The sequence below is a fragment of the Sinohyriopsis cumingii genome, chromosome 8 (genome assembly GCF_028554795.1).
Source record: "Sinohyriopsis cumingii isolate HCF-2022 chromosome 8, ASM2855479v2, whole genome shotgun sequence".
Lineage (NCBI taxonomy): Eukaryota > Metazoa > Mollusca > Bivalvia > Unionida > Unionidae > Sinohyriopsis > Sinohyriopsis cumingii.
Window position 1 is genome coordinate 73,305,105 of NC_142968.1, and position 12,894 is coordinate 73,317,998.

Here is a 12,894-nt window from a genome sequence, read left to right on the forward strand (position 1 = left end):
GTTTGTAATTAGTACTCTATTTCTTGGTTATTTTCTGTTAATTCTCCCCTGTGGTATTTTGCATAACTCACTCGTATATGTCCTAATGTTAGATCCTTATGTGTTTATCATTCATCATTAGGTTGCGTGTTTATGTGGGTGCACTTATCAGTCTTCTTTGGTAATTTGATTTCGGAGTAGTAATGGGGGCCACCATAGCCTAAATGGAAATTAGCATTACAGACCCCCCCTGGGCCACTATAGCCTCAATGGAAATTTAACACGGAGAAAAATCGTGGGCCACTATAGCCTCAAGGGAATTTAACATGGGAAATAGTCTTGGGCTACTCTAGCCTCAAGGGGAATTGAACATGGGAAAAAGTCTTGGGCCACTATAGCCTCAAGGGGAATTGAACATGGGATTTTGTTTTTTTGTTTTTTTTTAAAAAAAAATTTTTAAAAAAAGGGGTAGGCAATGGAAAGTCATTCTCTTTTCGAGAAATATGGGTGGCCCTGAAAAGGGCCTTTGGGTTTATGTTAATGTATCCATTAACATAAAGGGCATCTGCGGCATCTTCTTGTCCTCAAGCTGCGTCTTACTCGAGGGCCATAAATCAGTGTCCTCTTGAGGCAACCTTGTCTTTCTACATACACTCTTCGTATCCACAGACTGGTGTCTGACTTGTCGACGACGGTCCACTTGGACCGGACATACATGAGCATGTCCGTCCTAAACATCATGGAAGACACAAGGGTGGATGATTCGACTGTGGTCCACATCTTGAAGCGACGAGAACAGGTGAATCAATGCAGTGAACTGCGCTTATTTATAGGTAGAGGTAGGATTGAAACGGATTGAGTTCATTCACCAATCCTAACACGCGTTACAAAATTCAGTCAGCCCGCATCCAATCCGAAGAGAGCAGTCTGTGACGTCACGTGGTCTATATAGATTCGCTAGCGCTTATGTGCAGTCAATCTATGCGACAGTGATTCAACATGACGGAAACTCAGAAAACGATCCATTGGGGTGCACCAGCAGGGGAGACTGCCCAAGGGAACCCGGACTTACTTTCAGAAGAGGTGAATTGGGATTTTGTGGATTTTCTTACCTCGCAAGAATTTGTTCCGGAACCTTCGTTACCTTCTTCATTACCGCAAGTGGAGAATTTTAGACAGAGACAGAAAGAAGAATTGGAGAAATTTATACAACGACAAAAGGAAGCGGAACAAGCTTTTCTCCTACAACAGCAGCAAGAAGAAGAGGTAAGAAAAAAACAACAGCAATAACAGCAAGAAGAAGTAGCAGCAAAGAAACAAGAGGGTGAAAATCAAACGGTCACGGTACTGTTGGACATTTTAGCGGAGTTAAGGAGTCTGAAACAAATATATCAGACTTCTTTATTACGACCGAAGAGAATACGACCTTCCCGAGCTAAACACGTAAACCCTGTGACTAAGCCTACCGTACCACCCTTAGTGATTTCAACCCAATCATCATCATCAACAGTACGCAGTCCAGAAGTAGGCCTTGGCCGTGGCAAAGGCTTAAGGCAGTTAAAGTTGATTGCTTAAACTCACCCCCTACACCAAAAAAGGCCCTTTTCAGGGCCACCCACGTCTCTCGAAAAGGAATACAATTTCAATTGCCAATAACTAAAAAAGAACAACCATTTTTACCACTATAATACGTTTATATGAGTGTGTGAGTGTACGTTCTTATCTTAAAATCAAAACTCAAAGACACTTACCTTATATCATTAATTTATTCTTTTATCCATAGTTACAATCTAATTCACAATTCACAACAGAACACTGTAATATAAAGTTCATAGACTTCTTCTGTCTCCTTGTTTAGTCTCTCTTTTTTTTTTGAATTTCTTCACTGTCACAGGTTTTGCTTTTCTTCTTCCTCCTCACTTTCTTCCCTTCTTCTTTTCTTCTCCTGTTTCTTTTTCTTCACCTGTCTGCTTTCTTCCTCTGAAGAATCCCTCTCTTCCTCTGAAGAATCCCTCTCTTCTTCTGAAGAATTCCTCTTTTCTTCTGACTCCTCTTGTTTCTTTTTTGGGCAGTCTGGAGACCAATGTCCTTTTTCTTGACAATAATAACAGGTATCTTGACTTTTGTCTTTTTTAGCCCCTGTTTTTTTCTTTTTTGACGGTCTGGACACTCTGAAGACCAATGCCCTTTCTTCTGACAGATATAGCAAGTATCTTGACTTTTATCTCCAAAGGAAGAAGAGTAGTCCGTGGGCTGGTCTGAAGAGAATTTTCTAATGACCCCTCGCAAAGCTCTTACGAAACGTTCGATTTGGCTAGTCTCTTCCATCGTTGTGCTCGGCTTGAGAGTGAAATGAATAGTGAAAGGACAAGACACACACCCTTTTATATACGCTGGTCTGCCATGACTATAAATTAGTCTATGGTGATTAAACTTGAGTCATTTGACGTTTTTCACTCAAGATGAAACGATCCTATTCATTCGAGAAGAAAGAAGAAGAAGAAAGTAAGAGGCAGAAACGTGATCTATCGCCTCGTACCAGGGCTGAAATCTTGGCACAAATTCATGCCAGTGATTTCGAAGAGGACATGAGTGAACCAAAATCCGAACCCTCTAAACCATGTTCATCACCCTTAGTCAACCCTGAAAAATACTATTCCATTCAAGAGACGGAAAAGCGCTCCTCTAGAAAATTTAGAACCACGGATTACAAATACACAGTGAAGTTTAAAGATTTCAAGGCTGAAGTACCGTTAGAGAAAGCAGAAGTGTTTATCACTGGGGTGTGGGATTCTTTGCACACCGCACTCAAGCGACAATGTCAACCCAAAGAAGACGATCGCTTGAGACTTTCCATACAACACGATGGTTTGAAATCCCCTGTTTGGATCGAGTTTAGCACCCCTGCAGAATTGACTGCTTCCAAAGTCATGGACAAGATTCAACACGTACAACAATCTAATGATCAGTTTGACATCACCGATGGTAAAGCCACACTGGACATGACCCACGTCTCTCCTCCTCAAGGGACCGGACGCAAAAAGATGTTATTGGTGAACGAGCTTCGCAGCATTAAGCGTAGCCTTGTCCAAATTCACAATCCTCAAGACCAGATGTGTTTAGCTCGAGCCATCGTGGTGGGACGAACCTATACCAACAAGAACGACACGGCAGAATGGAAAAGAGCCTGGAAAACTATTCGACAATCGGACCGAGCCAAGCAACGAAACGAAGCAGAACTCCTGTTGCAACAAGCTGACCTGTCCAAAGACACACCCTGTGGCATTCCTGAGATGCAAAAATTGCAAGATGCCCTAGCTCCACGCTACACCTTGAAAGTGCACCCTCAAGAAGTGCGCGGACCTCTGTTGTTTCGAGGCCAAGATTTTAAGGACGGAAAATACATTCATGTTTATTATCACGATGACAATTTCGATACCATTACCACCATCACCGGATTCCTGGGATACAGATATTACTGTGAGAAATGTGACCGTGGTTATAATAATCGAGAGCAACACAAACATTGTGGAATGAAATGCCCAGGATGTTTGGCCTCTCCACCCTGTCTGAGCGAAGGACCAGTGCCTTGTTCAACTTGTCTGCGCACGTTTGTCAGCCCTACCTGTTACCAACAACATTTGAAAACACAAGGTTCACAGAAGAAATGTGCTTGTCAACTGCTGAGATTGTGCCCTACCTGTGGACAAGGCATACTTACCAATAAGGCCAAGGCACACGTATGTCGAGGAAAGAAAAAATGTCACATTTGTCACCACATCGTGGACTTGGAACACCAATGCTACGTGCAAAAATACCAACCCCCACCAGAGAAAGAGGACGGTCACAAGAGGAAAGGCAATTTCATCTTTTTCGATTTCGAATACATGCAAGAGACTGGCATTCACATTCCTAATTTCTGCGTGGCTCATCGAGCGTGCGAGAAGTGCATTCAAGAACCTATCTTCAGTCATTGCCCTCACTGCAGCAAGATTCCTGGAGGGCGTGAAAAAAATCTTTCGGGGACCGAACACGTTAGCCGATTTTGCCCAATGGGTCTTAGACCCCATCGACAAGATGTGGAGCCAAGAGGACATCGAACGTTACGGAGATTGTCATCGTCATGCCACGGTGATGGCTCACAATTTCTCCGGATACGATGGACAGTTTCTTTTGAGATACTATACGGAACAAGGCACCGAGCGTCCTAAAGTCACTTTGAACGGAGCCAAAATCATTTTCATGCAAGTGGGACAAGTACAGTTTAAAGATTCGATGAGCTATTTGGCCATGCCTTTGAGTCGAATGCCTAAAACGTTTGGAATGACAGAAATGGCTAAAGGGTACTTTCCACACTTTTTCAATACGGAAGCCAATCAACACACCGTTCTACCCCATTTACCTGAGGCTCACTATTACGACCCCGACAACATGCGTACCGAACAACGAGAAGCTTTCTACGCTTGGTACCAGGCTCACGCCTCGGACCCTTTCGACTTTCAGGAAGAAATGCTAAAGTATTGTCGTTCCGACGTGGACATTTTACGGCGTTGCTGTGGAAAATTTCGAGAACTGTTCATGGAACACGGAGGGGTCGATCCTTTGAAAGAAGCTTGTACCATTGCCAAAGCGTGTTCCTTAGTGTATCGACAACGATTCCTGCCTGAAAACACCGTGGCTGTCATCAGCCCTCAAACGACCAACTTTGTCAAACGTCAATACTCGGTCAAAGCCCTACGTTGGTTACATTACTTGTGCGACAAGGAAGACAAGTGGATTCAGCATGCCTGCAACGGAGGGGGTGAAAAGACCATCGGAACGTATTCGGTCGATGGCTGGGACTTAGAAAACCCAAAGATCGTGTACGAGTTTAACGGTTGCTTATTTCACGGATGTCTTTTCTGTTACCCTGACCGTAGCACTAAAAATCAGTTTTTACAACTAACCATGGAAGACTTGTACCAGGACACATGTCAGCGGCGCTTAAAGTTGGAACAGCAAGGATACCAAGTGGTGGAAATGTGGGAACACGAGTACGATCACCGTATGAAAACCGATCCCGAGTTTAAATGCCTCGTGGAAAGTTACCAGTTCATGGACCCGCTGAACCCTAGGGACAGTTTGTACGGAGGAAGGACCAATGCCACCTGTTTGCTGTACCAAGCCGACGAAGAGAAGGGAGAAGAAATCAAATACTTGGACGTGTGTTCGCTGTATCCCTACGTGTGCAAATATTGTCGCTTTCCTGTCGGGCACCCGCAATTGCTGACGGAACACATCGACCTGAAAAACATTCGACAATACGAAGGCTTGATCAAGTGTAAAGTTTTACCTCCCACGAACCTATACCATCCCGTCTTACCTCACCATTGTCAAGGCAAACTGATGTTTCCTTTGAGCCGTACTTGTGCCGAAACGTGCAACCAAGACCAACCTTGTCAGCACACCCAGGAAGAACATGCCTTGACGGGAACCTGGGTCAGCGTAGAATTGTTCAAAGCTCTGGACATGGGATACCAACTGTTAGAAGTGTACGAAATTTGCCACTTTCCCAAGACACAACAATACCACAAGGGTGACCCCAGTCAGAAAGGCATTTTCGCTGACTACGTGGATGCCTTTTTGAAACTGAAGCAAGAAACCAGCGGCTATCCTTTCTGGTGTCACACTCCCGAAGACCAAATAAAATTCAAAGAGAAATACTATGAACAAGAAGGCATCTCTTTAGACCACATCGAGAAAAAGGAAGGCAGGCGATCGTTTGCCAAAGTGATGTTAAATTGCTTGTGGGTTAAAATGGCACAACGACCGTGTTTACCCAAGACGGAATATTTGACAGAACCTTCCCGCTACTTCCAGATGATTCACGACAAAACCAAATACATGAAACACGTGGACGTCGTTCGCGAGGATTTGATCTTGGTCAATTACGAAGAAGATCTGGACTTTGTACAAGACGACCCTTTTGGAAATGTCATCATTGCGGCTTACGTGACAGCTCATGATCGCTTAAAATTGTACGAAGCTTTAGAACTGTTAGGGGAACGCGTCCTGTACTTTGACACGGACAGTTGCATCTACATTCATCACCCGAGTCAACAGCACCCTGACATCGAAGGAGACCGTTTAGGAGCCTGGACAGACGAGCATCCCGACGACAAGATTCTAAGTTTCGTCAGTGGCGGTCCCAAAAATTACGGCTACGAATACCGTGACAAACAAGGAGAAGTGCACACGACGTGCAAAGTGAAAGGACTGACTCTGAATTATCGTATCAATCGAGTGGTCAACTTTGGGGTATTGAAAGAAGCCTTGCAATCGGGAGAGGATGAACACTTTAAAGTGACCACCTATCAACCGAACAAGATTGTACGTTTACCCACTCACAACATCGTCAGTCGGCCCTTGGAAAAAGTCTATCAAATCGTTTACCAGAAGCGACTTCGACTTCCCAGTCATTTCACCTTACCGTATTGACACGTCGGTATTGGTCTGTATATAAAAAGGAACCGTAGGCAAGATCGATACTTCATTGTGACTACCAAGACCGAGCGAACAAAATGAATACTTTCAGAGAAACACAAAACAAGTTGTTTAGAAAGGCACAATTCAAGTGTGAGGCTTCTGAAGTGGAATGCGATTGTGAGCCTTGCGATGGGTACGATGCTGTACGTTGTGACCTAAGCGATGCCGTAAAGCATCATGGGAACTTTAGTGTCACTACCCCTATCATGGAAAGTGATGCTGTGCGTGTCAAACCTGAGGGATGCAAAAGTGATGCCGCTCGTCCTCTTGGACATTTTACTGGGTTTCGTTTTAAAGGGGAATGTTCACCTTCACGTCTACCCCCTAAGGATGTCATCCAGCCCTGAGCAAACTCCTGTTCATGTCACCCAACCCTCATCGAAACGAACCTGTGAAAGACGAATATTCGTTTCCTGTGCGTTTGTCGGAATACTGCGACTTTGAAAATCGTCTTCAATCGTTCAAAGGAAAATGGCCTAAGTATCTGGGAGGACCGACCCCCGAAGAATTAGCCAGAGCCGGATTTTTCTACTTGGGCGAAGGAGATAAAGTCAAGTGCTTCAGTTGCGGTGTGTCACTTCACCACTGGGAACCGCAAGATTCGGCCTACGTAGAACATGCTCGATGGTCACCGAATTGTCATTACTTACCCTTAGTGGGACCGAGACATTAAAGTAACTTACCATAATCTGTTCATGGATACTTTACAAGAGAACATTCGTGCTTTGCCTGTGGAGTTGAGAGAACGCATTTACCGAGAGCTGGTCAAAATACAAGTGAAACGTAAAGAACAATTGCATCCGTTACGTCACCGGTGTTTGAACCACTGGTACCTGAAGGCTATACAATGACTGATTCAATTGAAAGTGTTCCATTGGACAGACATTGATCAACGATCCCCTGGTTTTAAAAAGGATTGGTTTGTTTTGGACGATTCTATCTACTACATCATTGTAAACTTACTGCATCGAATTCCAGAGGAAGAGTTAACGAATTACCAACATCTTGAACACAATGTCAACTTAGTGAAAGAGGAAACTTCTGAACGAATTGTAATGTGTAGATTAGTGACTAAACGATTTAAATTCGAACTGAAGTAAAACCATGTTTGTGCAAAGAGTACATTTCTTGTGTCAGACCAAAGAGGATTTAGTATGACCTATTCATGGATACTTTGCTAGAGAACATTCGTGCTTTGCCCGTGGAGTTGAGAGAACGCATTTACCGAGAACTGATCAAAATACAAGTGAAACGCAAACGCAAAGTTATTCAACCGTTTTTAAATTATGCTCTGTTCCAAAGTACAAGAAGACTGATTATGAGTGGATATTACATTAGGCACAAAGTTAAACGAGGCTATTGGCCACCACCCAACGATTCCAAAAACAGTGTATATACTTATGGATACTTTACAAGAGAACATTTTGGGCTTGCCTGAGGAGTTGAGAGAAAGGATTTACCGAGAGCTGGTGAAAATACAAGTCAAACGTAAAGAACAATTGCATCCGTTACGTCATCAGATCTTTAACCACTGGTGCCTGAATGGTATAAGAGGACTGATTCGTCAGAAATTTTTTCAGTGGTCAGACCTTGTTGAACACTTTCAGTTTGTGAATGATGATGAACTAGACGTTCGTAATTTTGGTTACTTCGAGATTCACTTATTGCAACGTATTGAGGAAGACGAGTTAAAGGATTACCAACATTTGTTACCTGGAATCTGCTTAGAAAAAGACGAAACATCTAGACAAACTTTGACGTTTCAGTTACAGTATGTAACATTTAAATTCCCTACTGGAGAACGAACATGTTTAGTTAGAAATTACCTTTATTGCTTCCGAAACAAAGACACTATAAAATCAAGTTGCCATGCCACGGATTATATCACATGTCATTCAACAGATTCCGTGGAAGGAACTCAATGACCATATTTAAACCGTGGAACATTACCATCGATTATTACAAGAACTGTATCCATTCAATTTGGGACGACAAGTGGTGTGTGTCTTAGTGACTTGTTTTCTGGGATTTCGTTTACCAGCCGATTCTTTGTGGACTCTTTACGATCAGTACTTACCACCTCAATGGCCTTAAATGGTCACGAAAAACTCCTTTTGCTCAAAGCCTTGCGTTTTCGTCTGGATACTTCTCGACCTCTACGGGAAAAAAAGATTCGTCAACTTTTAGCTACCCAAGACGTGTATGACGATGTGTGTGTAGCTTGTGACTTACATCCCCATTGGACAGATGTCCGTGCCTGGAAAGAATGGGATTTTGAGGCTTGGACCCAAGAAGTGGCCCAGTATGCACGAGAGTTGTTCAAGGAAAAAAGTTACTTTTCAACCCGTGTTAGTGACGGTGCCAGAAGAACCCGTCACCCAGGACGGGACTGTCGTGGACAGGCCTGAAAGACCCTTTCGGGAGGACACTTGTGTGACCTTACCCCCTACTATAGAACTGGTTAGAACATTACCCAAAATATGTTGTTGTACAGACACTTGTGTTTATTCCACGTTAATGGTTATCATGTGCCTTTTATCCTTGTACTTAAGCCTTTGGCTTTTATGTATTTTTGTCTTTCGTATTCATGTTTGAAAAAACATTCAATAAACGTGTTCTGAAAAAAGTATATAAACTCTTGTCTTGTTTGTTTTCGCGTCACAAGTGACATTTCTCACACTATGGCTACCTCTGCTGTCTCTGCTCCCTCTTCCTCTACTGTCAAAGTCATCGACGAACACTTAGATCGTGCCAGTTGGGAGGCTTTGTATCTTCGCCATCCCTTTAACATGCTCATTGCTGGACCTAGCGGTTCAGGCAAAACCGAATTCGTCAAACGTTTGATCGAACATAAACATCATTTGATGGATCGGCCACCTCAACGGATCGTGTGGTGTTACAAAGAGTGGCAATCGGCGTACAGCCTCTTGCGAGAAAGTCAAGGCGATTCCATCGTGTTTGTGGAAGGCATTCCTAAAGAAGACGACAGCATCCTCTCTGACTCCCGTCAAACCCATTTGGTCATTTTCGACGACATGTTAGGAGAAGACGAAGAAGAAGTTAAACTGGTTCACGCGTAAAGGGCATCACCGTAATGCCAGTGTCGTTTACATCACCCAAAATTTGTTTCAACAAAGTAAAGCCCATCGCACCATCAGTCTCAATGCGCATTACGTGGTCTTGTTTAAAAGCCCTCGAGACAAATTGCAAGTGCAAGTCTTAGCCAGACAGTTAGGAACGCCTTGGCTGACTCAGGCGTACGACGATGCCACTCAAACTCCACACGCCTATTTACTCGTCGATTTGAAACCTACGACCCCCGAGGATTTGCGATTTCGTACCCACTTGTTTCACCACTGGTGCCAAGACGGAGGGCCTGTCCTGTACACGTCTCCGTCCTCGACTTAATTTCACTCCACATAAAAAATCTATAAAAACCTCAGACCCTTTTTCGTCTGTCTCACACAACGTCAACATGACGTCCCTTCAGTCGCATCTTCCCGTCAAATTGATTCGTGCCTTGTATGGCATCAGTCGGGAAAAAATCCACAAATACGAGCTCGTGTCTTAGAAGCTAGTCTCAAAGAAGTCTTACGATGGTTCACGGTGACGGCACGTCAAATACTCCAAGGAATCATTCAGATTCCTCATCAAACCAAACGCTTTTTCGATCGAAACAAAGTCGCTTTGGTCCAACTGGCCGATCCCCGCATCGACACTCAAACCAAAAAACAAATCATTTTGAAACCTGGAGGGAGCGGTACTCTAGGAGGGGTCATCATTCGCTCTCTCTTAAGATGGGATCCTAATGCCCCCAAACTTCTCCCCAAGAAAAAAGTCAAACGAAGCTCCAAGAAGAAGAAGAAAAAGACCATGTCTCCAAGGAGAACTTCTCCAGTGGCGGGACCCTCCTCTTACCAGACACCACCCCGGAAAAAGAAAAGAAGCCCCCAGAAAAAGAAAAGTCCACAGAAGAAAACTAGTCGCAAGAGAGGCACTTCGGCCAGGACGCAACCTTACACTCGCAAACCACGACCTGCCACGGCTGTGACTGCGTCTCCGACAGCTTCACGTTCATCCACTTCTCCGTTGATGACACCAAGAACTGAAGAGTACTTGGAGACGTTGATCACACTAAGAACTTCTCCGTTGATGACCCCAAAAAGAACTTCCCCAGTGGCAGGACCCTCCAATTTAGTGGCAGTGGCTGCTGCTCACAAAGTACCTTCTCCCAAAATCAAAGTCCAAGAAAGATCGGGCATGTTACAAAGTTTACTGGATTTGTCCAAGCAAGAACTGGCTCGATTTAGTCCGTTGCGTACCCCTGCACGACGTGTCATGCCTGTCCTCAAACTGATACGACGTAAAGATAATCAGTGGCGACGCGTTCCAGTATAAAAAAGGTGTGTTACCAAGTAGGGTATCAGTGTTTTTTTGGTGCTCCTGAAGACTCAAAGATGTCACCCTCCAGAAAACCCCAAGGAAAGAAAAGGAAAGGACTGCCACCACGTTTAGTCAAACATGGGGACATGTTATCTGTCCTGTCCAAAGCTTCTCCACCCCTACGAAAAAAAATCATTCAATCGGCCTCCAAAGAGGTCATCGATACCGTGTGCGAATGTTGTTTGAACGTCTTGAAAGGCACGATCCCTTTGTCCAAACACCAGAAACAATGCTTAGGCAAACATCGTCACGTTCTTCGCCAAATGGTTCAAAAGAAAATTCCCATTCGTCAAATAAAGAAGATGTTGGTCCAACGTGGAGGTATTTTACCCCTCTTGTTAGGTCCCATACTGAAAGGAGTCTTGGGAACCATGTTGGGAGGACTGGTGGGAGCAAGATAAAAAGGCCCTCGGAAGTCCCAAGATCTCAGAATCGACCCCTGACAACCCCATGGAAGGACGAAAACTGGCTTTAGTGCCTTACAAACGATGGATGGAATACCATCGTTGGCAAGAACAACGCACCCCGCATTTGCCTCCCAATCCCAATTTGAGCGAGATGTCCCAGTTACAACACGAATTGCAGTCCTTGATGGATCGCCAAGATTTGTCCGAAACAGAAAAATCGCAAAAGTACGGTCAACTCTTGCAACGACTATAACTCTTTCACCAGAAAGCTTTAGACGAAACAGCTCTACCCACTTTGAAAGATTTTAAGACCTTGATGAAAAGTCCAGCTCCATCATCACTACTACCACCACCACCACCACTACTACCATCCCCAGGGGTCACCAGAGATGCTACCCCACGAAGACCTGAGGAAGAAGAGATGCGAGAAGTGTTTCAAACACCGTCAGCAGCTCCCATTTCGAGTAAGATTGCTGCATCCTTGTTGACCCCGTCCCCCACAACCCAGGGAAACCAGAAGTGAAAAAAGAAAAGAAGACCAAAGCCATTCCATTGCCACCTCCACCACCACTACCTTCGACTTCTACTCCCGTAGCCCATCGGACACGTAAATCCGTTTCTAAACCACCCTTTCGTCCCACCCAAAGTAGCATCACCGAAGAGTGGGTGACTTATTAACACACCAACAAACACAAAAAAAATAAAAATGGAAAAATCTTAGCTAGCATTTACTTCGATCCCTCCCATCCTGCAGGTTACGCAGGAGTTCAAAAATTGTATCGTGCTGCCAAAACGCGACTGAAAAGTCCCCGTTTACCTCAAGTGCAACGATGGTTACAAGAACAAGCTACCTACACTTTACACAAACCCATTCGACGCAAGTTTGCCAGAAGTCGCACCCGAGTGGAAGGCATCGATCATCAATGGCAAGCCGATTTAGCCGATGTCTCTCATTTGGCCAGCTACAATCGTGGCTACAAATATTTGTTTTGTGTCATCGACGTCTTTTCCAAATTTGCCTGGGTCGTGCCCTTGACTTCCAAATCGAGCAGCGAGTTAGTGCGAGCCCTGCAACGGGTGTTGAAACAAAGCGGTCGTCACCCTCTTCGATGGCAAACGGACAAAGGTACCGAATTTCTGAACCAAGCTTTCCAAAAAGAATTAAAGAAACGTGACATTCATTTTTTTACCACCGAGAATCCCGAAACCAAAGCCAGCATCGTGGAACGTTTTCAATGCACTTTGAAAGAACGCATGTGGAATATTTTACGCATCACCACACTCTGAAGTACATCGACATCTTACCGCACCTGGTGCAAGCGTACAACCAATCTTACCATCGAAGCATCGGACGTGCCCCGCAAGACGTGACTCCCGAGAACGAAGTGTTGGTGTTTGAGCGCCTGTTTAGGTACGTCCCCGACGAGGGCTGTCCGCAAGAAAAGTGGAGAGTTGGCCGTAGGAGATTGGGTGCGCATTGGTAAAACCAAACGCACTTTCGACAAAGGTTACTTACCTAACTGGACGACCGAATTGTTTC